The sequence below is a fragment of the Calonectris borealis genome, chromosome 1 (genome assembly GCF_964195595.1).
Source record: "Calonectris borealis chromosome 1, bCalBor7.hap1.2, whole genome shotgun sequence".
Classification (NCBI taxonomy): Eukaryota; Metazoa; Chordata; class Aves; order Procellariiformes; family Procellariidae; genus Calonectris; species Calonectris borealis.
In genome coordinates, this window is record NC_134312.1 from 13,044,415 (window position 1) to 13,070,466 (window position 26,052).

Below are 26,052 nucleotides of genomic sequence, written 5' to 3' on the forward strand. Positions count from 1 at the left end.
CATGAAATTAAGCGGAGTAACATAAGCTATGTCTTTCAGAACAGATCTACTTGGCTGACGGACAATATATCATTTAAAATGGACTCTGGTTCCATTATTCTTCCCTCATAAAATAATTGTTTAGTAGAGAAAAAAATAGAACTTCTGGTTTTGGCAAAAAAAGGGTGCACCTTTGAACTTGCAGGCTTGACACTGGAATGATAGGCAGAGGAAGGTGTACTGAGTAAGTGACTGTGCTATTTATATGGTAATGAGTGGACGCTTTTTGAAAGCTGTGTTGTTTTGAATGCTATTGTACAGTTTTTTTCTTTCATTACATTAAAGAATGGAGCTTTGAAAAGCTCCACCAAAAAAGACCTCAAGCATTTCCCTTTTCTTTTGGAAGCTGAAGGTAAATAAATATAAAGTCTTCATTTCAGGAGTTCCATTCATCCCTGATTAGAAAGGAAGGTGGAGAAAAACATTAAAAAATTATTACCTGTGTGCAGAAAATCAAAACCATTACATTTATGTGAGATTTATGATGAATTGGGTTTGTCTGAAGGTGCTGAGAAACGTCACAGCTGAAGTGCAAATGCAAGTACAAAGATGTTTTGAGATTAAACCCCATTTCTTAGGAAGGGAGACCCCCTAAGAGGGGGGGGTCATAAGCATAGGAGTATACTTATTACAGCCCCAGCTGTAATATGACAGAGTTCCAGATTAAAAAGAAAGAAAGCCCAACAATATTGCAGCTACTGCACACGTGTAACAGGTATTGCCTGTCAGCAGTATGGCCATGATGAGTAGTTTTGGGTTTTGTTTTATTTTTAATCAAGGCAATAATAAAGTGTTCTCGTTTGTCAGGTGAAATACAGTACTCACAAAAGGAAATTTATCATTCAAAAAATAGCACTACAACCACAAAGACCACAATTTGGAACCTATAAACACTTAATATTACCTTTCCTTTCTGCTGTGACTTATCCATCTTCTGTGTCATTTTACGTGGTTAGATTCTTAGGTCATTATTCTGTTACATATTGAGTAGCTTTAACTAAGAAAGAACCAGATTTTCAAAAATAATATAGTGCTGCAGATGACAGCTGCTGAATTGCTAGGTAGGCAGGCATGTTCTTGGATAGAGTGGAAGAGTCTCTTCAATAGAGGTGGTAGAAAAAATAGGAAAAAAATAGTGCCTGAGTGGCATATTTTCTTGGAAATTTTCTTGAAAATCCTATGAAAGTAGCCCTCCTGAAATGTGGGCATTTTAAAATAAAGAAATTAACAAATGCAGACAGGGTGATATGTGGTTAGCTAAAGAAGTTTTCATAATCAGGTAAATGAAAAGGACACCATAGCTTAGATTGCAGCCCAGATTTCCCCTTAGTCATAATTGAGGTGAATCTTTTTTAATGCAATTTTCTTCTATCTCCAGCATTCATATTTAGGAGGGAAAATGTTCTCAACTGTTTTCTTTTTTTCATACAATTTAACTAATTTTTGAATCATGAGCTTACTTTTCAAAGGTGCTGGTATTCAAAATTTTCTGCTTTATGCAGTGTTTTGTTTTTTTTTTTTTTTTGAAGCTCTGTACGTAGGCTAAGAATAATGGTTAGCTGTCCAACCAGTGTACTTTACAACTGGTAGGGAGATTTCTTTAGTATACAGCAGTAATATTTAACTGTCTATATCATTGCCCACAAGTTCACTTAATGAGTACAGACTAACCATGTACTTATTACAAATCTTGCAATGGATGCCGACACAGCAAAAACAGCACTCAATTTTGTCAAATTCTTGTGCAGAAAAATAGAGAGAGAAAGCCAGCTGCGTGCAACGTAGCCTTTATTTCCAATGACAAGGTTGTAACGTAAAGAGAAAAAAAAATTTGAAAAATAGGTGGCAACCTTATCCCTTTAAAAATGCACCTACAATCTTTCCTCAGTTGTAGAGGCATAATTGCCAGTGAAACCAGGAGAACATTTATAAGAGAGTCCTTGACCTTGAGTTTTTACTGTTCTTTGCTTCTTGTTCAGACTGACAGCACTGGCCCTAGCAGTGCAGTGGGCACGGCCACTGTTTCTCAGCCTTCCAGGTCAGACGAAGACATCTTTCAATTATGTGAATTGAGTGAGTATTCTCTGTGAACCTAGAAAGCAGAGAACTAAATCCATACCTGTTTTAAATCAGGATAAGTCAAATGTAGTTAGAACAGGTAAACCAATATTTATTGGAGAAGAATTTGAATTGTTCATTATACAAGTGTACATCCCTGTGTGCACCAAAGGATGGATGAGCCAGAAAAGCCTGACGTGAGGATAATGGATCAATTCTGCCCTCGGAAACTGCGGCCCCTGTGGGTGAGGTGAATCGGTTGGGTTTGTGATCCTTGCATTTCTCTATTTTTAATAATGCAGTGCCACTTTCCACCAAATTAGAAATGACCGTGTAACCCTAAGACTCAAATGCTGCCTTCCCTAAGTGGTTGCAGTTCTCAGTGCCATATGAAATTGATTTTCACTGCATTGTCAACAGGAATTACACGCATATATCCCAGGGCAGAACGTGCGATTGTATTTGCAGCAGTCGAGATGCAGCCGTTAACTAGCTCTGTCCCCAGAGCTGTGTGACAGCAGTAATGAAACTGATACATAAACAAGAAAATGAAGAAAAAGTTCTGTTAATTTGAAGCTGAGTTAGAAAAGCAATAACGCTTTCAACAGACAAGGTCAAGAAAGTGAAACTTTTTTAAAGATACAGTATTGCAAATAATATAAAAGCAAATACGCACTCTTTAGAAGGAGGACTGGGCAGTGGTCTTCTGTCAGGGCACAGGTCTTGTTCTACTGCAAGCAGGAGGACGGGGCTTCAGGTGTTGGGAAACCGAAAGTAATACAGACGAGAAACATGCTGAGCAGAGGAAAACAAAAAACGACAAAATGCAGCTTTGGGGGAAAGAAGTTCAGGAGACCCGACTGAAGTTTGTCTCATGCATTTTCTTCCCCTTTTTCTGTTGTGTGGGTTTTTAGCATAATTTTCATACCCTAAACTTATTCCTGAAGTTATTTAGGAGCACTAACCATTGAGGCTGTCCTACAATACAGAAAAGTAGCCATGATAGGAAGCGGTAGTTTTAAACACAGGTAAGCAGTGTCTGACGCTCTCTGTCCAAGTCCAGGGATCCATGGAGAAAGGCCACGAAGCACATCTAGGACTGCGAATGCTGTAGGCAGACAACAAATTAGTCATGCTGCACCTTGCGCTTGGTAGCGCTGTCGGCAAACTGCAGTTGCCATGTGGGCAAGCAGCTTTCCAGTCTTCACAATGTGAGAAGAGAGAGCTCTAACTTTGTGTCATCGCAAGAATAAAGCTTTGGGGAGAGTACATGACAGGAAAGCAGTTGTGGTAGTGACAGTCATGGTCAGACCTGTCTCCTTTGATATGTCCTTCCAAGCAATTGCAAATCCCATTTCTTTAAGAGCTGGCAAAGCAGTGGAGCTGTGGTTGAAAATAGAGTCTATATGCTTCCTTCCCAGACAGGGAATATGAAGTGATAGTGGAAGACATTGTGATTAAACAGCACTGGAAAAAGTCAAACAATGACAAGTTGATTCATAGAAGTAAAAAATCATCTATTAATTTGAAGAGATTGCCGTTGATATCCTCTGGGATGTAGCCTCAGATCGACAGTAGCTCAGGTGGATTACTCTATCCCACTGCACTGATTTACACCGCTGGAGGATGCAGCCCAGAAGAGCATCCTCCAACTGGCCACGTATCAGAAGTGATCATGTGAAATAATTAAAAAAAAAAAAAAAAAGAAAGGCCAGAAAAAAAAAAGTCATGGGGATGAGGAAGTTTCCTTCCTAGTGTTTGCATTTAGAAAAACAACAATGGTGAAAGAATGGAGAGGACTGGGTGTGTGGCTCAGGCTTATTGCACTGGATAATGCAGTACTACTATTAACACAGAAGACTTGGAGGAAGGATGGTTTATTTAAGACATTTGTCAGCAAGATAGGAAAAAAGGTTGAGTTTGTGATTCAGCCACCGGCTATATGTGAGTGACCACAGGAAAGAAATGCAGTCATTATGTGCTATAGTTCCCCACATACGAAATAGTGATAATAATTCCTTCTTTTGCTTAGTTTGCCTATTGGCATTACGATTGCTCTGTGTTAGGTAAATATAGGTAACACACTGAACTGCAAATATGAAACCTATGAACACTTAATAATATCCTTCCTTTCTGCTGTGGTTTCTTATTTTTATCCATCTTCTGTGAATAATTAGATTCTTGGGTCATTTTGAGTGTCTTTAAATAAGACCCTCATTTTCAATGGGTTTGTTCTATGCTAGTATAATCTGATGTATGTATAAATATATTTAACCTATATGCTGCAGTATTGTCTGTGTACTGTTGAAGTCTTATATATTACAAAGTGCTTCTGTTTATTGTCTAGTCCTCTTCCCAGAAAAGAAAGTGTATGCAGTGGGTTTTTTTTTTCTTTTTTGTTGGACTTGCTTTTGTTTGTCATATTGGGAAAGGTAAGTGCCATTAGCTTTTTTTTTTTTTTTTTTTTTTTTTTTGAGATACTGAAGTCAATAAAATGTGTTTCTGCTTGAAGCAGAAATTGCTGCAGGGTGGTAAGAACACTCAGCCTCAGGGGAATTCACTCCACATTTTCGGCCCTGGAGAAATCTCCATCTCCAAAACAACCAGGGTCTTTCCCTCTGGCAGAGGTGTATTACGTTAGGAGACCATAGTCACTCATAGTCTTCTTCATGGGTACCAATCAGAAGTAAGGGCCCTCTGAGTGTGTATATACCGAGTTATGATGAGGCTTTCCTCTCCTGCCCCTCCTTCCTGGGGTTGGACCTAATAGGCGTTATCATAGAACAGTAGTTTGTATTAATTCTAATACCTTTTTGTATTAGTCATTATAACAAAGGAATGACAATATTGAGTAAATACTGAAGGAAATCCCAATTACATACCCAGGTTTTCATCTGAAGTTTCTGAATTTGAAGGTGAGGAAAGAGTGACAGAAGTCAAGTGGGCAATAAATATATATTGGCTGAGGGTACATCCCACTCAGAAGCTCTGTGTGTGTAGTTCTGCTGCTCCGAATAAGGATGTGAGATATATTTGACTCATTTGTATTTGGACAAATATGAGGCCTTTCAAACTTAATTTGTAAAATACTTTGTTCCTCTTCTAAAAAGTATATAGCCAAGAGCATTCAAAGGGGAATGTGTGAAACAAACTTGCCAGTGGTTTCATATATTTTTCTTGTAAGTTTGTTCAGGTCAGAAGTATCTTTCAAGAGTGGAAATTCAGTGCACAGCTTTGTTCTTAAAAGAAACATATTGGAAAGTCCAGATATCATCAGTTAAAAGATCTTCCAGTTTGACGTCATATGGAACTATTCTTAGGATAAAATAACCTGCGCTTGGCACACCGTACTGCCAAGAAATGTCCGCATCACTGGAAATAACAGTACCTAACTTTAATGACTACTTTATTCTTTCAGACAAGTGTTAGTTATTGCTTAGGCTTGACTTTGATGGCTCAGAATAGAGCAACGCAGAGCTCTAGGGAAATGTTCTTGTTGTTGTGTATCTAAGGGAGCACACCTCCAAGGTGTACTTAAAGCAGAATGATTGGCAAGCGTATTCAGCCTTTTTTGTGTCTCAAGCAAAATTAAACCAAATCAGGTAATTATGTGAGATGAGGGCCCCGCTGTGCTATATGCAGCACAGCCATGTCTTCCAGAAGATGATGAGGAGGTCACTGCTTCAAATAACTGACAGCCTAAATAGAAGAGGCAAAGAATGGTTGACAAACCCACAGCAAGACAGTGCCTGAGTTGACTTGCATGAGGTGGAGTGGTGGTTAAATTGGTGCCCGTGGACCTTGCTTTCTTTTCCACTGCTACATGTGGTATTCCTAATTACCTCCTGTAATTACACACGGTACACCGACCTGTTTCTCTGAAGATGCTGGGAACGTGTGGTTAGGAGAGATTGGCTTATGTGTCATTATATTGACTTTTCCATGCAATTTTATGGGGTTTTTTGTCTGTTTCAGAGCAGAGAGGTAAAGGTTACTGCGCTGCCTCTCAGTCAGTGGGCACGAAGCATGGCTGGGGCTCAGGGGGTGTTTGGGCTGCAGGCACTGCGTCGTCGTCAGTGGGAAGCAGTGGATGAAAAGAAAACTAACCAAAAAAGAATGTTGTCCTTTTTTTTTATTTATCAAAGTGAATTACGATTTTATCTGAATTAAGATCTAGGGTAAACAGATGCCCAAACTTTGCCTACAAATGGCAACGCCAATAGGAAATACAAACGCTGTTTGTTAGTTAGGAGAGAGAAAACACACATCCTTTCTGACCCCTTTTCTCAGAAATTTCTCAGCTCTACATATTGAGGACATCAATTCTCAGCTATTCAGTGACTAATACATCTGTTTTAAATACTCACCTTAAAATAACAGGTATCCAAAGGAAATACATACTGTTGAAGAAGAAGGGGAGGTGGAACGTGTCTGATGTGGTATAACTGTAGTATGAAGTGAGAAGAGATGTAACAAAATAAAGAGCGGTAGTTGTGTACCACTTACGATATTACAGCTTGAATGTCCTATAAAAGATAGTATGAAGACATTAGGATGACTTCATTGGCTGTACAGTTGCAACAGCTTGTGCTTCTCTGAGGTCCTTGCACCCTTGCACCACATTTATAAGAAAGGGAGACTGCTAATTCTGCCCCCCGCTCCCATTCTTTCCACTCCTTCATTCCTTCCTTTCTGCTCCCTTAAACACTGTGCATTTCTCTCCCATTTTCAAAATCAAATAATCTAAAATCAGTAATTTTTTTTTTTTTTAACATTTCAGTGCCAATATAAATTACTTGTATAACAGGTAATCTGATGCACTGCCAACTGGAGAGATAATACCACTAAAGTCACTAGAAGTTTTTGCAGTGAAAAAAAGCAGCAAAAAGTTCTGAAATTGCACACCTGACCTTTTCTAAGCAGTTTTCCTACAAAAGAATATCACCTATCTTCCTTAAGTGATGTTAACCAGCATGTGATTTAAAGACTAATGTCTCTGGCAAGCAGCTTCGGTTGCTAATCATATCTGTCTCTAATTATTTATATGTGATATAACACATGCATAATGCCAGATGAGAAGTTTAGTTACAATATTTGTGCTGATTGCCCCCAAGAATTGATCCATTTTTCGTTTAACTTCGAGGAGTTGAGGAGCTTTCTGGTGTTGCAGAATGAGTTCTTTAATTCACATGATACCAAAAGGATAAAAGATAGTGACAGTTTTAAATGAATTTTGATGATAGCACTAATCTTATTGATTACTTGAGAACTAGCAGGAAACTAGAGGGGCAATAGCATAAATCTGATAAAGTACCTTGTCTCTGCAGAACAAGAACAGCAAATAATAGAAGAGGCCACAATTAACTTATTTTACAAGTACAAGTCATAGCTCTTGACTCGCCTAAAGCAGCTTGAAGTTTGGGTAGAGACTATATCTCCCTATGACAGTAAGCTTTTCCAGCCTGAAGGTCTTAGATGTACTATTGACCTTTTTCCTGAAATAACAAAACTATCTTTGAAATTATGAAAATTACAAATATGATTAACAGAAGTTGCAGCATTATTGAACATAAGCATTCCTGTGACTTCTAAACCATTTTTAATTTACCGCATGATGTTTTTGAATTGCCTTCTTGATATTAAAAGATTTTAAAATATACCCTCTAGATAAATTTAGCCTCCGTCTACAGTCAAATAGGTCAAAAAATTGTGTTTTTTTTTCTTGAGGGAAGCTGAGGTACTTTACATAAAGGCAGAACTGCTTGCCAAATTGCACAAGTTTTGTGAGAAAGCATGGTAATGCAGTTCACCTGGGAACATTAGAACAGCTTGGACTGAAGTTGCCTCAAAAAACTTCTTCATTTTGGAACTTTTCGTGTCTTTGGATGACCTTGGATTTGTTGTCTTTCTTAGTATCATTTAAAGCCTTTTTTTTTTAATCCTCTCTGTCTCCTCTCAGTCTGTAGAAGATAAACTGTCAGAGACGGTGGATAATCTTAACTTTACTTGGTGATTTTCATCTGAAGAACAACTGAACAGTGAACATGGAGCACCAACAGCTGCTCTTAGAAATTCAGAATAGCAACAAAAGAAAAAGAATAAAGAGTTGTATAAAAGAATCGATATTCAGAATTGGATGCCCAAATTAAGCTACTAAATCCATATTTGCATCATTGAATAAAAAGGTCCAATATCAATTGGGCAGGGTGTGCTTCTTTTGTTTTTCTCTTCTGGGGCTTTTGTCTACAGTCACAACAAAAGAAAATCAGTAGTAGTGAGGATGGACTTCCTTGTGAATAGATCATCTGGTCCGTATTGAGCAATTCATGTGAATTGTTAAGCAGTTGGCCGAGTTCGGGTTCACCAAATAACCAGCTTGCTGACATCTCTGCACCTGCAGTTCAGTAACCTCCTTGCAACAACTGGAGCCCAGGTCTTTGCTGATTTGTTTGGACACCATGCTCTGCACCACTGCTCCCTTCCTTTGAAAAGGTCACATCTACATTGCATTAATGAGATTATACAACTGAGACTACTTTAAAGCTTTTTTCAAGCTTTGAGATTTTTATCATGCCCCCACCTTTAGAGAACAAGGTACCCCTCGTATTTTCTGGGACTTATGAAAAAAGAAAGAATTTCAAACCTTCTGTGCCTGGTAAGCCAAGGTCAATGGACTAGTGCCTCTAGTGGCACCATGTTTTAGATTCAAAAGTACCCTGGCTAGAATAAATCCTTTTGAGGAAAAAAAATAGAGAATGAAGGTTAAAGAGGTGCTTTTTAACATCTGAAGAGTGAATAAAGCTTTGGTTTCAGCAGTAGGGGTGAGATTAACTTATAATTTACTAGTGGAAACTGTTATGAGGAAAACTCTCTTCTGCAAGTCCTTTCCTTTTTATTTCCCTTAATTCTGAGGGTACCACTGTCCTGTGTTCGTCCCATGACAGTTTGTCACAACTTTATATTTCTTCTGTATCTCCAGGTTTTGATTCTACCCAATGCACTTTTCTTTTTCCAATGCATTACTATTATTAACACATCAACCTCTTGACTAGCTATCAATCTAATATGGATTATTCAAATCATTCTGTCAAATTTATTTAAATGATTCTGAATAGGGAAATGTTCTTACTGGGGAGATGGCAGAAATATATTTTGGTTTAAAAAAAAAAAAAAATTATAATAATGCAGAGGTTCCAGATTGTATTTCAAATGAAAGCAGCGATCTGGATTAAAATGCAGAACAGTGTTGTAATTTCAGCTTTAAAATTCTTGTCTTTAAATTTTAAAAGGTTGGCATGGACATATATAAAAGGATATGTTGCTAAGATATTTGTGTTGTTGTGATATGTTGCTAAGATATTTTCACATTGTTCATAAAAATAGTGGATCATTTTATACATAGGAAAGAATGAAATTCACTCTAGGCTGCTGATGGTGCAGTCTCTACCTGCGTTCTAGTGGCCTTTTGCTAATGACAAAATGCACACCACCACTCATTTCAAGTCATCTGTATTTTCTGATTCCCATTTTTGTTTTTGATTGACTGATAAGGTTTTTTTTTCAACTCATTTTGGTACTGACTTGACTGGATGCTGGACCTGTCGTTTGGCATTTGTTAATCTTAGAGAAACACAGAAATGTCATTTTTTTTCAAGCTTTAAATCAAAAACACCCTACCCCTTCTTGCAAAAATAGAATCCTTTGTCTTTTTCTCTGCAGAAGTTGTGGAGCACTTCCTGGAAAGTTTGATCGCAGGTGCGTCGGGAATTATGCAGTAGAGCTCTGTCCTGCTACAATTTACTCGTTTCACAGGACAATTTAATTGGGAAATGCACATGACACTGTACTCCTTGAAGAGCTCTTAGAATCCAGAGAATAGTCTGTCATTTAATGACCTTTAATTCTTTGAAAAATATAAACTATGGTGGCATTCAAAATGGTGATTTCGCAAGATTTCCTTTCAGAAGCTGTTTTTACACAAGATTTTCTGGTAGTAGTAGCAGCATCTGTAAAAAATCTCTTGTTCCTTTAGAGATGTTCTGCATTGTCTTCCACTAAAATACATCAAATGTTGAGTGATTCTGAGCCTCTGCGAGCTCTATTTGCTTGTGGAAGGTTATCAGCACTACCTACGTTTCCTGACTGGCCTTGCATTGCTGGTGTAGCAGCTCTCTTCCCTTCGCTGTTCTGGATACCACATGCGGTGAAGAGCTGGGCGACCGCCTTTTCATTCTATCCATGCAAATCCTCTGTAAATCTCTGTGTAGCTGTTCTGTTCTGTGCAGTCTCATATAACAAAAAGGCTTTTTCCCCTCTTTTGCCCTGCCAGAGGGAGTGACTGGGAAAAAGAGGATATCGGGAACGCACCCCTATACAGTGCTATTATACAGTTGTTGACATTCTCAGTTAATAGTAGCAATATACAAAAGTTAGCACAGATCGGTGCAAAGCCCCGAGTTGTGCAAAGCTGGTGCAAGTTGGTGCAAAGCCCCAAAAGTTAGCATGACTTGGTGCAAAACCCCTCAGCCTGCCATCATTGTGCAGCTTCTCCTGGTTGCCCCATGCTTTGCTCAATTGCAGCTGATGAGGCCCAGCTGGCTGCATACTTTGTTTCTATTTTTCATGTCTGAATACAATTTATTTGCAAAATCATTTCATGTATATGAGTGCGGGTAATCTAAAGCCTTATGGGTGGGCTGAGGCTCTTCCACTTATTTTACAGCTTTTGGCAAAGTATTTTTCTAGTGCTAATTGGAATGTACTGGGTTATACCAGATCTGTGGAGTGCACGTTTTATCATTCCCCATTAAACCCATGTACCTATATATCGTCAACGTCAGTACCTAATCATTCTTATTTTCTTGTTATGAATAGCTTTGTGTGATTTAAGAAGTGTAAAGCAGAAGATTATATTTTGGATGTTAATTTCATCTCATAGTGTTATCTAATCAGAATAACTTAGAATAATATGGCTTGCGATTATGTTTTTCAGATGAAAATTTAAAAAAAAATTAAAATATTTTTGAACTAGAGGCAGAAAAACCAATCTTCGATTAAAGGAGGTGACTCTAATACACTACTGAAATTTGGGAGGTGCTAGAGTAAATTAAACATACGTTAAAAGCATTCAAATTCTTCAATGATGTCTGAGTTGGCACATCAAATTTGTTTAGTGGCCAACACTACTGGAATACTGCTGTGAAGAAGCCAGTATTGTTGCATCTAAAACAACATCTTGATAGTACATTCAGCTTACAGTGCCCAGTTTTCCTGTGTCTGAACAGAATGAAATAGGAGGTAGTTGCTTGTATGTCAAAACTGCCATAAAGTCATCATTCTTGTTCATACTCCAGTTACTTTATATTTCCATAGCAATGTAAAGGGCCTCAGGGTTAGAACCATAGAGGGGCATAGGTAGGTTTAGGTAGACTTTTGGTTCTTGCCTAGATCTGTGGTCATTAAAATCCATGTTCTTTTGCCATCTAACTTTACAGAGAGAAAAAATTCTTAGTTGCTTAAGTTTTCATCAGTACAAGTACTTAAGCACGTATAACATTGGTCTGGGCAGTCAAGTGAATGTCGTAGCTCATGTCAGGATTGATTCTATTAAGGCAAATGTTTGGGTCCCCCGAGGAGTACGTTTTCTAGATGTTCACATAAAATAAATCAGGTACTATACAAAGCACAGTAGAAGTCATTGCTTTTGTTTGAAAACATTGCTGGTGAAGAGAAGGGAGAAACACCACGTGTTGTTGACTCCATATTACTAAACCCCGGCTGACTCCCTGCTCAGCAAGCTGGTGGTTTGGTGTCTGACTCCAAGCCTTCAGCAACTGGGCAGGGAAAGGAAGCTGATGACTTGAGGCTGTAGATTTTACACAGGTTGGAGAAGCTTTTGGCTTACACCAGAGCTAATGCTTAGGTGATGGAACTTTGTAAGACTAGTCCGTACAATAAGCAAAGGTCTTTCCCAAATATACCTCAAGGTTTATGTCCTCTAGATAATCTAGACAGCTACCTTCTGAAGGATAGGATAAAAATCAGGCTGGTTTCATATTTCTCTCTTTCTCTTCTTTCCTTCTGAGTCCTGTGAGGAGATGGTGAAATGTACAGCTGAGTAATGAGTCATTCTACTCTTCAGGTTTTCATTCAAGGAATATGTGAAATAATGTAGAGTTCCCCATCAATTACCAAAGGCTATGGGGCAGGATTTTTTCCCCGGGTGCATCATGTAGAATGAGGTTAGCTATAACATATATTATCTAATCTTTATTTATCTTTGTGTGCTTCAAAAATAATGATAATTTCCTATAGTGCTTCAAAACTTGCCATGAAATCATCAGTCACTTTTATGCAAATGCATCTGTACTTGTATCAAGATTTGGGCATCAACTCACTACTGTTTAAATACACAGTTAAAATTGTACTGACTCAGAAAGATGTCAATTAGAGCCAGAAACAATTTAGTGATCTGGATTTTAAAGCCGTCAGAGAATAGTTGTCATTCTGGTTTTGTACTTTATAATGCCATGTCCTGGAAGAGAGCAATGAATTTTGGAGAAAAATCCTTCCTTTCATCATCTTCACAAAAAGAGAGCATTTAATTACTCCTGTTCTTTCCTGTCATTATCCTCAATTTGCATCTTCCAATTCTGATACGTCTGGTGGGCTTTTGTAGAGATTTTTACTTTTCAGACTCTTCTGAGTAAGATGCAAGATTATTTCTGGCCTAGATCAGAGCTGTTCATTCTGAACTGGAGAAAAGAAATGGAAGAAAGGCCAGGAGATCTGAGGGATCCTGTAACCAAACCATGCTTCCACTAGCTTCCTTTTTTTCCAAAAAATACTTGAAGTCCATGAGGCACTGTGTTTCTAAGAGGTTTTTTTGCCTACTAAGTTGAGGAAAATATCCAAGCTCTATGCTTTAAAGAATTTATTTCTGTTAAGTAGTTCCTATTTTATTGACATTCTTTTAAAAGTTCTGAAAAACTAGTAAAGTCTAAAAGAAAAGAGAAGGCTTCTGCAAGATGCAATTATACTGTCTGTCTTTGTCCCTCTTTTATTAAATGTGGAAGACTTGAGCAACAATAATAAACATAAGAAAATGTTAGTTCTTGTATAATCCTCCATTAGCATCATAAAAGAGAATTCTGAATAAAGATTAAAGGTTTATTTTTAAAAAAAAGGTTACAGATTGAAGTTCTCTCTTCTACAAAAGAAGGAACCTTAAAAGAAGATGAGCATAAAGGAAAATGCAAAAGATAAAGTAGAAGGGTTTGTTATAAAAACAAATGTCATTGCTTCTTGTCCCTGATGTTTTTTGTCTATCAGACAATGGAGTGGCCTGAAATGCAGACACGTCATGGGGGAGACTGAAGTGCCGCTTTGTCCTTTAGCTCAGTACAGACCTTGGAAGTGACGTTGTCATTTTTCAATATGGGTTTCATGCAGTGAGCAGTGTGCACATATACCAACATTTCCATAACGCTGTGGCAATGATATATCTTCTTTTGGTAACTTTAGGTCAAGTGAACCTAATAATGACTTCAAAATTTAAAGATTCTAACTGAAATTCTAGAAATAAGGTTGCAATGTTTTATACTGAAGGAACAACCCTTATAGAGTTGCCTTTCAAGGTCATGGGTAAAGCTCAGTAAAAAGATGTTAAACATTTATGTACCACGTATATCACTTTCATTTTTAAAAAGCAAAACTCCCCTTATAAATTCCTTAGAGCTCATTAGTCACTGCAACCTTCTAATGGTAATTTTCACTGAGTTTGGAAATGTGGAGGGTTGCTGAGGGCGTGTGTTTAAATGCATTATGGCCAGACGGCAGATTGTGCTCTCGTAGAAAGGCAGAAGTCTTCCTGACTTGGGCAAGAGCTTCCTGAGGCTCACAGCATTGCTGTCGTCGTTAAGGACACGTTATGGCATGGACTGCAATGTAAAGTACAGTAAATGGTTTTTTACTCTGCTTTGGAAATGTCTGTGCTCATAAACAGTTACCAAAGACTAAACAAAAGCTAAATTTTAAGAGGATAATTATGGTTTGGGGGAGATAGTAAGCTCTGAGCAAAAAATGCACCTCTTATCCTCCCATTGAGTGACTCGAGTGACCTCCCAGGTCTCAGGGAACACGACACAGGATTAGACCTTGTGGCAGTTGTCTGTGAAGCTGTTCAGATGGTGGAGGGAACACGTGGGTAACTTCTGAAGATAAATTTATAAAGGATTGTGTGATACATTGAAAATTTTCTACAATTTCCTGCTTTTTTTTAATACTCAATCTGAAACCAGACCATTGTTTTAGACTGAAGATCACCTTAAATCCATTTAAAAAACTACATGCCGGTAAAAAAAAAGTCAGAACATTTTGTGTTTCATTTCTTGAAGCCTTTTCTGAAGTGATTACTATTTACTTCCCCATTTCTGCTGTGACTGATCTTGAAAAGAGAAAGAACACTACTACCTTAGCCTGGCTTAGGCATTGAAAAAAAACCGTAAGTCGCTTGAGGGATGATTTTAACCTACTAGGTAAGAACATAAACAAAGTTCCGTAGGAAATGTACAGAAGCACAGTCATAACTTCGAGCGCAGTTTTTACTGCCTGAGTGAAATATCATCATGAATTTTCATTGAGTTGAAGTGAGAATTAATTTAGTTCTCTACGTCCCTGGTAGAATTTTCTTAAATTACTACAGGCCTTAACTTTCTGCATCCTGTAAAATAATGCACCACTTCCCCAGACAATACAGTGGTGTTTTTAGCAGCTTAATTTTCTTTCATTATGTGATTCCATGTAGCACCTATAAAGATGTGATCCACACAACACTAACAGTCCTTCAAAGTTAAAGCTTAAACAGATTGATGTCGTCAAGTCCATTAAACTCAAAGCACAAAGCACTTCACGCTGCTGGCCAATAGGATTAATAAAGGTGTAAGAGTTATATCGAAATAAGAAAACCATGAGTAATTATAGAAACTAGACTCTCAACCTGATTATTCCACAGGTCATGCACAGGAGGCTCTGCAGTGCTCTGGTGCTGCGTTCTTCCAGTCCACTTCTGTTCTGGTGCAGGATCATGGCATGAGGTTGAAAATGTCTTTTCTTCCTGTTAGGTACTCCATCATAGGCGTTAAACATGTGCTTATAGAAACTGCTTCTAATTTAGTGCCATAACACCACAGAAGGAGGAGAGAAGGGGGATTTGCTAGAGAGAGAGGGGAACATTTAAAATGGTATTTTGGTTCCTGCCATGTATGTGCATCATTGTGCAGAGCTGCTCTGTTCCCCGTGAGCTGTGTACTGTCCCCGTTCAGACAGTATTGTGCAGAACTGCAGCATGTGGCAGACAGGGAAACGTCTGTCTCTATACAGTACTCCATATGGTGCCGTAGTCTCCCTTCATACCCCAATTCTCCTTTCATACCCCAAAGAGAGGCCACAGAAAATGTGGGAACACTTAAAGAGCAATTTTCTTGGCCACTATGGGGTGGCCAGTGGCAACAACACACAGCCCTATGCCTTTCATGGCTGTGTCTGTGCTAGAAAAACCACATGAGATTAATAGAAAATAGTGACCCTGTAGACTGATGGGAAGGGATTTCTTTCCCTTCATCTCCACTTAAAAAACATATGACATAGTTAAATGTTCCATTAGCTTTGTCTCCCCTGCTCCATGAATCTCTCACAGAAGTATACTTCCAAGCTTATTTTCCAACGACACATGCTGCCACGTTTGAGATGAAAATGTGATTCTGAATGATATAGCCCAATTTTCACTTCTGGGAGCTGAAGAATATCACATCATCTTGGCAAATATTATTCTGCAGCTATTACATCAAAGCAACCATAGAACTTTTACAATATGTCCCTCAGCACACATGTAGGTTTTTTTGGTTTTTTTCTTGTTCTGTGTAGGATTATTTAGAAGATTGGGATTCAGAGTTTGGGTTATGTTCTCATTGTCCTTGGTTAGATTCATGATTCTGGCCAGCTGCTTTATTAAATCTGGGCCATATACTATTCCTGTTTCTGTGTCACTAAAAAGCTTGAGCAGAGGAAAACAGCCACAGTCCTGTAGCGTGGGAGAGACTACAGTAAAGAGAGTTCAACCTCACCTTCCCATCACTCTCCAGCTCCACAAATGACTTCTGCGATAGCGTAGGGAAGAGATGAGTATAGATAATCAGAGTCTACTCTGACTACATGGGTTCACTCATCAAGGCCAGAAATACTTGAGCATAAGTTGTCTGTTCGTTCTCTGCAAGCAGCACGAGCACCAATATCACTCTGCTAAGAATTTGGGTTTGTTTGCATCACAAGAGGCAAGGATTTGGTTCTCTGTATTTCACTCTGTCCACGAATACGGTAGTGCTGCAGTAATGCTATTGACTGGATATAATGCTGCTATTGTGTACTGTTCATACAGAGCACTTGAACCGATGGGTCAGGAGTCTGCAAGATATTTCAGATAAGCAATGCCATAAAAGTAAAAATAATTACTATTAGAGTTTGGTGATTTGAGGAAACGGCCTGTTTTACATAAATGCAAAGAAAAGGAGTTGGCAACTAAATAAACCACTACTTAATTTTCTTTTCAGTTTCAGGTTTTATTTTTTCTCCTTCATTGTATTATTCAAATGAAAATTCAGTGCATGACAACTAAAGCATGCATCACAATTCTATTTCTTTCTAAAAAGGCTGAATTTTCTATTTATCCACTGGTGTTTGAATCTATGTAAATGTTATATTAATTATGATCTATGTTGTTGCCTATTCATACTGCCTGCAGTTATTGTATTCCTGCATGTAGAGAGAATGCAATGCCTACATGGACTGCAGATGCGAAGGGATCCATACGTCCTTGGTGAGCCACACACAGCATCCTGTGAGATCAAGGTCTAAAGTGTAGTACTCACAAGGACTTTGGTGGAACAGGAGACTTGGAGCTGTCAAAAGCTGTACTGATTTAATAGCTGAATTAGGTCTGCAGCTGGAACTCTTCTCATCCTCTTTTGGAACTTATTCTGTACAATGAATTTTAAGTTAGTACTCTTAAGAGTTCCATTATTCTGAATATATACCAGCAACCAATTCTCTGCTGATGTCAATCAGGATAACTTCATTACTGTTGGGGAGTTTTGGAGATTAACAGTGTCTAAAGCTTTGACTTGTTATGATAGCCAGGAAACATCAAGTTCCATTTCCAAATGATTACGGAATGCTAACAGCTCTCTTGATTTTACTCATATAGATTGACACAAATTGATTTAGCTCTGATCATTGCTGAGCTAAATACATTCCTGAAATATCAAAATAATTGAATTGGTAGTTTTGCAGCATTTTTCTATAGAGACTCGTAAATTGCTTTGTTCTCCAGAATTACAAAATAAATTAGGTAAAAGTTTAATCATAGAACTGTAAAACGTTGCAAATGTGAAAAGCAGTAGCTTTATTGTTTTCTTTAAAAAAAAAAAAACAAAACCAAAACCCAAAAACTCACCATCAAGTTCAAATTAAGAAAACTGTTTTCATTTATTTTTATGTTTTTGAAAGAATTCACTAATTTTGCAGCATAGTGAAGTGCCGATTATCGTGATTGCTGCCTGGGAGGGGATACCTTTGCCAAGGTCATTTCTGTCACTTGCCCTCATTTTTTTCTTTAATCTTTACCTCTGAAAATAAATGTCATGTTGTAGCTTAAACACTATTATAAGCAATAGCATGCCTGAATGCAGCTGTAATTGAAGCTCTACCTACTCTTCCTTTTACAAAATTGGTGCAGGCTTCACTGCTGAACCCAGGTGCACGGATCTCAATTAAAGGCAGGGTGAAAAACTGCAATTCCATGCGGTCTCATTTTCATAAATGTGATTTTGACTGGGCCTATTTTAGCCCACACGTGCCGCTGTGAACAGAGGCAGAGCAGTAAGACCATGGGCTAGGACTGTTCACATAGGCAAAAGGTATTCATTTCCTTGAAAGAAAGAAGAGAACAGTAGATGTTGGAGGGAGACAGTATATTTTTATGACAAGAGGAGTAAGATCATAGAATCATAGAATCATTAAGGTTGGAAAAGACCTCTAAGATCATCGAGTCCAACCATGATTCAACCACTTCCCTGGGCAGCCTGTTCCAAGGCCTGACCACTCTTTCAGGAAAGAAATTTCTCCTAATGTCCAATCTAAACCTCCCTTGGCGCAACTTGAGGCCATTTCCTCTCGTTCTATCGCTTGTTACTTGGGAGAAGAGACCAACACCCACCTCGCTACAACCTCCTTCCAGGTAGTTGTAGAGCGCGATGAGGTCTCCCCTCAGCCTCCTCTTCTCCAGACTAAACAACCCCAGTTCCCTCAGCCGCTCCTCATCAGACTTGTGCTCCAGGCCCTTCACCAGCTTCGTTGCCCTCCTCTGGACACGCTCCAGCACCTCCATGTCCTTCTTGTAGTGAGGGGCCCAAAACTGAACACAGGATTCGAGGTGCGGCCTCACCAGTGCCGAGTACAGGGGCACGATCACCTCCCTGCTCCTGCTGGCCACACAATTTCTGATACAGGCCAGGATGCCGTTGGCCTTCTTGGCCACCTGGGCACACTGCCGGCTCATGTTCAGCCGGCTGTCAACCAGCACCCCCAGGTCCTTTTCCTCTGGGCACCTTTCCAGCCACTCTTCCCCAAGCCTGTAGCCTTGCCTGGGGTTGTTGTGGCTGAAGTGCAGGACCCGGCACTTGGCCTTGTTGAACCTCATACAGTTGGCCTCAGCCCATCAATCCAGACTGTGTTTTATCTTATCATTCTTCTGAAGAAATCAGTGATAAACCAAGAGTTTTTCAGGAGCAAATGTAAGTCATGGGATTCAATTACTTCAGTGATGATTTTTGGACTAGGAGTGACTTTTGTAGAGAAGGAATTCAGGCTGTTCCAGGGATTTTCACGACAGCACAAGCAAGGTCAAAAGAAGCAGGTGAGAGTGAGCCAGGAGAACAGTTTGGTAAAGACGACCTAACTAGAGACAGAGGCAGGGAAAAAGAGAATGAAAAAAATAGAAAAAGTTGGCAGTGATGGGTGATGAGATGGATGATGGAGAGGAGGTTCAACCATTGAGATCTGACCTACTTCTGGAAACTTGTAAACAGCCTTTTGGTCATTGGAAAGGTTGAATTATACCTTTTAGATGAAAAAAGACGTGAGAGGTAGAAAATATGTTGCAGCATGACTGTGCAGTCAGCAGGATGAATGTGACAGGTTGAGAAGCACCGGAAAGAGAAGTGAGAGGAGCAAACCAAGAAGGTGGCTAACAGAGTTGGTCTACGGCTTGGCTGTAGATGACAGCAATGAGCAAACAGGGGGAGGAGGTAAGATGGCATTGGACAATCAGAAGGAGTAGGGCAAATACAGGACAAAGACTTCAAAACAGAAAGAGCAGAGAAGGTGACTGACATCCCCAGCCTGGACCAATTCAGGGTAGGGATTGCAGGAAAATTGGAAGCCTTGTTGAGAGACGGCAGCTGCCCAAACAGTGGCTGACACGTGCAGGTATGTCGATGAGACATGAGCTTCCTCTGGAAGTCCTGGCTGGATGTGACCTACTGGGGTGGTCTGGGAGATTGCAGCACTACCATAGGCATCAGCCAGGGGTAGTACGGCCCTCCTCAGCTGGTGTATGAGGTATGGTGCCATACTAACATTGCTCTCCAGGTTCCTGCCCAAACTGCAGGCAGGTTGAGCTTGTGTACAGTTGCACTCGTTTATGTTGATTTTCTGCATGAGAACTAGAATCAGAAGAGAGTGAGACGAGGCTGCGCGGTCTTGTGATCGTGGGTTCAGAGATGGCAGGAGGGTAGATGGAGGAGGTGGGCATGAGGTTCTTTAAGGTAAATGAAAAAAAGAGGGTATAATTTTCACAAGACTGACTGAAGTGGCAAACCTGTGGGGAAAATACTGTGTGACAGGATCATTAAAGATTGCATTATAGTAGAAATCCAAAAGGAGATTAATTAAAACAACTGGTAAACTATGACATTTTCTCATTTTTGAATGCTATGGTTTACAAGTGTAATAATGTTCTTCTGTCATAACTTACAGAGTAGACATAGTCATACAATAATTTTTTTTTTCTTGGAGGAGACAACAACATTTTTAGGGGGAAAAAATGAAATTTAGATTTTTATCTTACTTTGTTCCTGCTTATAGTACTGGCAACACTAACCAGTACTCTGGGAAAAAAAAGTTTTCAAGCTCATTTTAATGTAAAGTAACTACAGCTCTCAGTAAATGTGAACGCTGAAACAATTTCTTAGTAGAAAACCCAGTATCACTTTAAATATTAAAAGAAAAATTTTAGTTGGCCTTATCAGGGAGACTTTCTGCACATAGATTTACACTTTTTTCAAATCTCTTATTAGTTTTATACAATCATTCTGACATTGTTGGTGGAAAGAACAATAATAAAATACATGTTGACAGTTGAAGCTAACAGTCTGGAGTGATACAGAAAATAAAGATAAGGAAAGTTTCTGAAAAAGTAGGACCTTGCTTAGAGCGTGTCTAGCCCAGTGTTCATAAAACTGAGATGATGTTGTTTATTTACAGTAGCTGTGTAAAGCTTATGTGAGCCATGAAATAATTAATAAAATGTGAGAGAACTAGTTCATGATCTTTGTGCCAAGGAGGCATTTATGTACAAGCTGGGGAAGCCAGCAGCATTCTTTAGAAAAATACAGTGGAGCTATGGGAAAGAAAAAGAACAATAATTAATATTTTCTGCTGTCAGTTAATGTAGATTATGCTGTTTTAGTCTCAAACATTTCTCCAGGGTTTCTGGTAAAATCAGAAGCACTTGAAATGCATTGTGAGTGCTGGGGGAGCTCAGAAATACGTGGCAATGATATGCTGTTTAAAACGAGAAATGTTTTTGTCTAAACGACAGTGTGAACTGAGCTTTCAAGGAGTTTTCTCCACACAGTGGTACAACGCAATGTTCCTTACCAAGAAATGTCCATGGACTGTCTTACAGTCAGAGGTGCTCAGACATGTCCTGGTTCCATACGCCTCTTGTGAGGAATCAGGAATGACTCCAAAGTCTGCAGGAGGGAATGGAGTGGGAAATAAGGAGATGTTCCTTATGAGAGATGAGATGTGTTTGACCAAACTTTTGCAGTAAAGGAGAAACACACTGCTGCTACAGAGAAAAAAATCTATATTTAGTTTATTTTATCTTTAGAGAGCTAAAGCTTTCTAGATTAGCTTAATATTTACAATAAAATCAGTGTTGAATCTTATTTATTACTCGGTATTCACCTTTGGTTTTATTATGTCTGTCTCTATTTTTCTTGCCTCAATATATTAGCATTTGAGCAAAATAAAAGAGTGTACATGTGAACAGTTTCTTGGTTAATTATTGAGAACTTTTTTTCAAGAAGTAATTTTTAATCTCACCTTCACAAGTGATAGCCAGGAGCTGGAACAGCTTCCTGTTAGTGACATGTCAGAAGGCCCAATACAAGAATGTTTTTGAGAAGTATTTGTATGAGCATTTTAGTCACAGAATAACACTGCTGTACCAAGGGTATGCAAATTAATAGATAGTGAAATGATTTAAACATGTTTAATTTAATTTAATTTAAACATGTTTGAATAAGTGATCATGAATCTGATGGTTTCTCTTATTGGCAAGATGCAAGCTTCAGTTTACTTGCAAGAAAGATAGTTAAAACAGGAGCAGATTGAGATATGCTGATCTCAAATGCCCAAAATGAAATATGCATTTGATCAAGCTTTACAGGATTTTATGCTGGATCTGGCCATACGTGCTATAAGAAATTGAGGTCAACCTGTGGTTAGAGGTAAAAGTTATTTAGGGTGAAAAAAGTATTATTTGCTTCATTTTAGGATGTCTCTTTCTTCCTGTGTGACCTTAATAAGGTCACTAAACTTTTGCTGCAAATTCGTTTTGAGAAGAGAACAAAAGAATAATAGCCTTTGTAGATTTCTTGTGAAGGCAGATTAATGAAGATTCATGACATGATTTCATATGACCAAGTGTAATGTGAAGTGGAACATGCTATCAAGTTGAATATATTTAGTTAGTATTGTCAAAATCAAACTCTGAAATATGACTCAGACCAGAAAAAAAAATCCCCAGGTAGATTTGAAATAACAACATATTACTGCACGCAATCCTTTTAGGTTTTGTTTTCACCCTCTCTCTGTAATAATTCCTCACTATGTGTTTTAGTATAAGTCACAATACATATGCACTGGAATCCTTGAGCAGGGTGTTTTTGTTAAACCCTAAATTTGTAAGACTTCATAATATTGTGCCAGGACTGGGATTTTTATTCTTTTTGATCTAAGATGATGTTTTTTATTTTCATGATTATGGTTAATAAACAAATTATTTTATACCTTTCAAGAGGGAGAACATTTATTGAGAAAAACGCTAGAACATTCCTTATATGGGTAATCTCTGTAACTTCATGGTACTCTTATGTCATGAAGACTTAGTCTTGGAGGAGAAGATATTTTAGGCCTGTAAGAGTTAATTGATTTTGATTATTTTTCATGTAAGGATGGTGAAAAAAGATAAAAAGAAAAATAAATCAAAATTTTTAGACTTGCTCTCCAAATTTGGGACTTTAAATACAGATCTAGGTCCATGAATAATCTATAGCTCAATATTAGTTTCAGCTAATAGAAATTCAGTTAAATGGAAATTCTGCAGTACCTTTGACTGAGGTATAAGTCCAGTTCTTATCTGTTACTCGATTCTGAGTTAAAGATTTGCAATTACATTTGCTGATTGTAAGTGTATTATAGGCCTTAGCACATTTCTACTGCATCTGAGAGTATCTCTGACTATTATTCATTAAATTTCTTATTTATAATTTTAAATATGTAAACAGAGGTTGATAAAACCGTTAGAAGTGTTATGACCTATTGTGTTCATCACCCTGAGAACTGTTTTGTTAAGTATCCAGTTATTGTCACTTGCACATTTGAGCACAACTTCTGTGGACAAGAAACAATCCTGTTTCTTTTTGGTAATCCATGTTGAAAGATAATGCTTATTCTGTAGATTAAAACATCTCCAGTTGGGCTATGGCATAAAAAGCATTATAGCTAACACAGTTAGTGACTCAGGTATCAAGGCCCTCAATTACACATTTGTACCGTAGACATTTTTATAGAAGAAAGTAACAGCTAAGAAAAATGTGAAGTATCATTTCAATGATGTACCACATATATGTGAATTAAGCTCCAAACATTTGTTGTCAGATAATGTCTCATAGCTTTCCTCTCAGTAAACACAATATGGGGGAAGAAAAATGCCATTCACTTCCACAAAGAAAGTTTGCGTTTCATTTTTTCCAGTTTATTTTCTCCTTTGATAATAAAAGATAAGAGGGTATGACTCAGTTGAACATGAAGAAAGCAAAACCAGGTTGAAGGATGCTTTGGCAAATAAGCACGAAAACAAGTACATATATGTTCACGTATTAAAGTATATACTTTTATTATTTACAGATTTTATTCAAAGATGTTCTTTCTGGAAAAGTAAGGAGCTATACTAAGTCAGTTAATCTGGGAAATTTCATAGCCAGGGGGTTCTGTACATGATTCTGTAAGATGAATATGTAAAACAATCCAGAATTTTCTTCCAGGCAAAAGCAAAAGAAAATCAGAGAAAGACTTAATCTTTAACTACCCTAAAAAAATATTAGGTGTAAGTGAAGAGTCTACAAGGAACAAAGACGACATTTATCAGCCAAGAAAGTAAGCCCTCTTCTAGGGGTTGGAAAGTAAGGTTGAGAAAAGCAAAGATGAATTAGACCTTCCAGAAAACTAAACAAAATAGTAAATTCTTTGACCACATAAATAGAAATGAAATAAGGACAGAAGACAGGGGTTTCATTAGGAGGGGGAGGTAAGGATTACCTATACTCCAGACTGTAAAATATGTTCGGTAAGGATCATTCAGAACCTAGACGTGAAGGAAGAATGACTAATGAGAAAGTGTGTAAATTTATGGGGTTTTGTTGGTTTTTTGTCGTTGTTTTTTTTTTTAAAAAGGCAGTTTATTGCATCTGAGATAGAAGCAAAACCAAAAACTTGACTTGGGATATAAGGGAGCAGATTACCTCCATATCAGAGTATCTGAAGAATTTAAGTATGAAATTGCAAGTTTGACATCCAGGATGTTTAGTACATTTATAACATCACAAGTAATACTACGATATAACAAATATAGCTCATTTTAGGAGAAAAAAACCTTTCAGGAAACTATGTATTTATTTGTTCAACTCTATAGAAAGCAAAACTTTAAAATAGTTTTGAAGTGTTGACAAAGCAAAGTCACAGATATGAATGGAAAACAAGATAAAAACCAACAAGACTTTCATAAAGGGTTAAAAATGTCAGACTAATATGATAGTTCTTTGATGGAATTATTGATTTTATCAGCTGAGGAAGTGCACTATAGAATTAATCTGTCTGAAATTTGTTGTCGTGTTTCATATGGGGAGATGGGAAATAGTAAAGCTGCTATATAGGAGATTGGCGAGACCTCATCTGAAATTCTTTGTACTATTTTCCATGCTTGTGTTCAAGAAAGATGTAAATTGGAAGAAGCGCTCAGAAGACATACGAAGCTGCTCAGCAGAGCAAAGTACCTGTCTTACTGAAATAACTTAGCTTAATTACTTTAGCAAAGTAAAGATCGATACATAAGAGGGGTTTTATTCACCCTCTATACATAGATTCAGAAATGAATAGCAAAGTGAAAAAAAAATTATTTAAGATAAAAGAGGTTAAGAAATGGGTAAAAATTGAATATGAATCCATTAAGGCTGGAGATTAATGGCACTTTTGAAAATCTGATGGGTTTTGGTTTTAAGGAAGCAAAAAGAAACTCATTTTAAATTTATGAAAGAGGCTACTTTGTATTTTCTCTGTGACTGTGGACTGAACTTGATGAAAGAAGGAATTTCTTTCCAGCTATTAGTTCCTATACCATATGTGATACAGCCATTCATCTTCAATTATGTGTTTGTGTGCATTAGCCCCATTGACAGGACTGGGATTCTTCTTGATACGAGTTTAAATTTTAGTCCAGATTAGCTAAGATTTCAGTATATGCTTAAGTCCCAGTGCAGTCATGGGTTATTGAATTTAATTACTAAAACATGCATCCTTGTGTAAGAAATACTTAAAGAAAGGAACTATGTCATTATTTTGTTTAAACCTGGATATAGATCATTCCATTGATATTTTAACCCTATAAAGAGAGAACTTTAACTATACAAACTCTGAGGGACAGTGGAAGATATCTCAGCCCTTCTTAAAAAAAGCTTTTCCTCAAATCTAATTCACAGTTTTGTGATTGTCATCAGTTCATATTAGACAACAAAAAGTGCTAATGTTAATCTATGATATAAAGCCATTATTATCATATCAGAAGTGTAAGTTGCTCTCTGAGTTGGCTGTTTATATGCTGAGACGATATGTATAGAGAATTACAGTTGATTATTCTAAATGTAGTCGCTCCTGTAATATTTTTTTTTTTGTGTGTGGCATAAGTGAGAAATAGAGGAAGCAACAGACAGATGTATGTACTTTGATGTTTTGACAGCTTCTGTTAAAAACAGATACCTCTTCAGGTTAGGATAATCAGTGGGATACTCATTAGTATAAAGGATAAATGTGACTTTATTTTCACTGAAGCTAGAGGAAAGCTAGAAAAAAAATGATGATAACATCTTGCAGGTGAGGCGACTTCTTAAAGTTAAAAAATGTTATAATGGCAGTTAATTTTTTTCTTTCATTCCACTTTTTAATTCATTTCAGAGCGTGGTGACTTTTTTATTTTCCTATCTTAGATTTTTATTAGTTGGTTTATTTAATCATAGCGTAAAGGAACTCCATGTACAAAGTGCCATGCAAGCAGTTATT

The 26,052-nt window shown here is 37.8% G+C and overlaps 1 protein-coding gene across 5 annotated transcripts in view; it reads left to right on the top strand.

Moving 5' to 3' along the window:
- MAGI2 (membrane associated guanylate kinase, WW and PDZ domain containing 2) overlaps positions 1-26,052 on the top strand; it is a 764,133-nt gene that overhangs the window by 236,676 nt on the left and 501,405 nt on the right. The window lies entirely within an intron of this gene.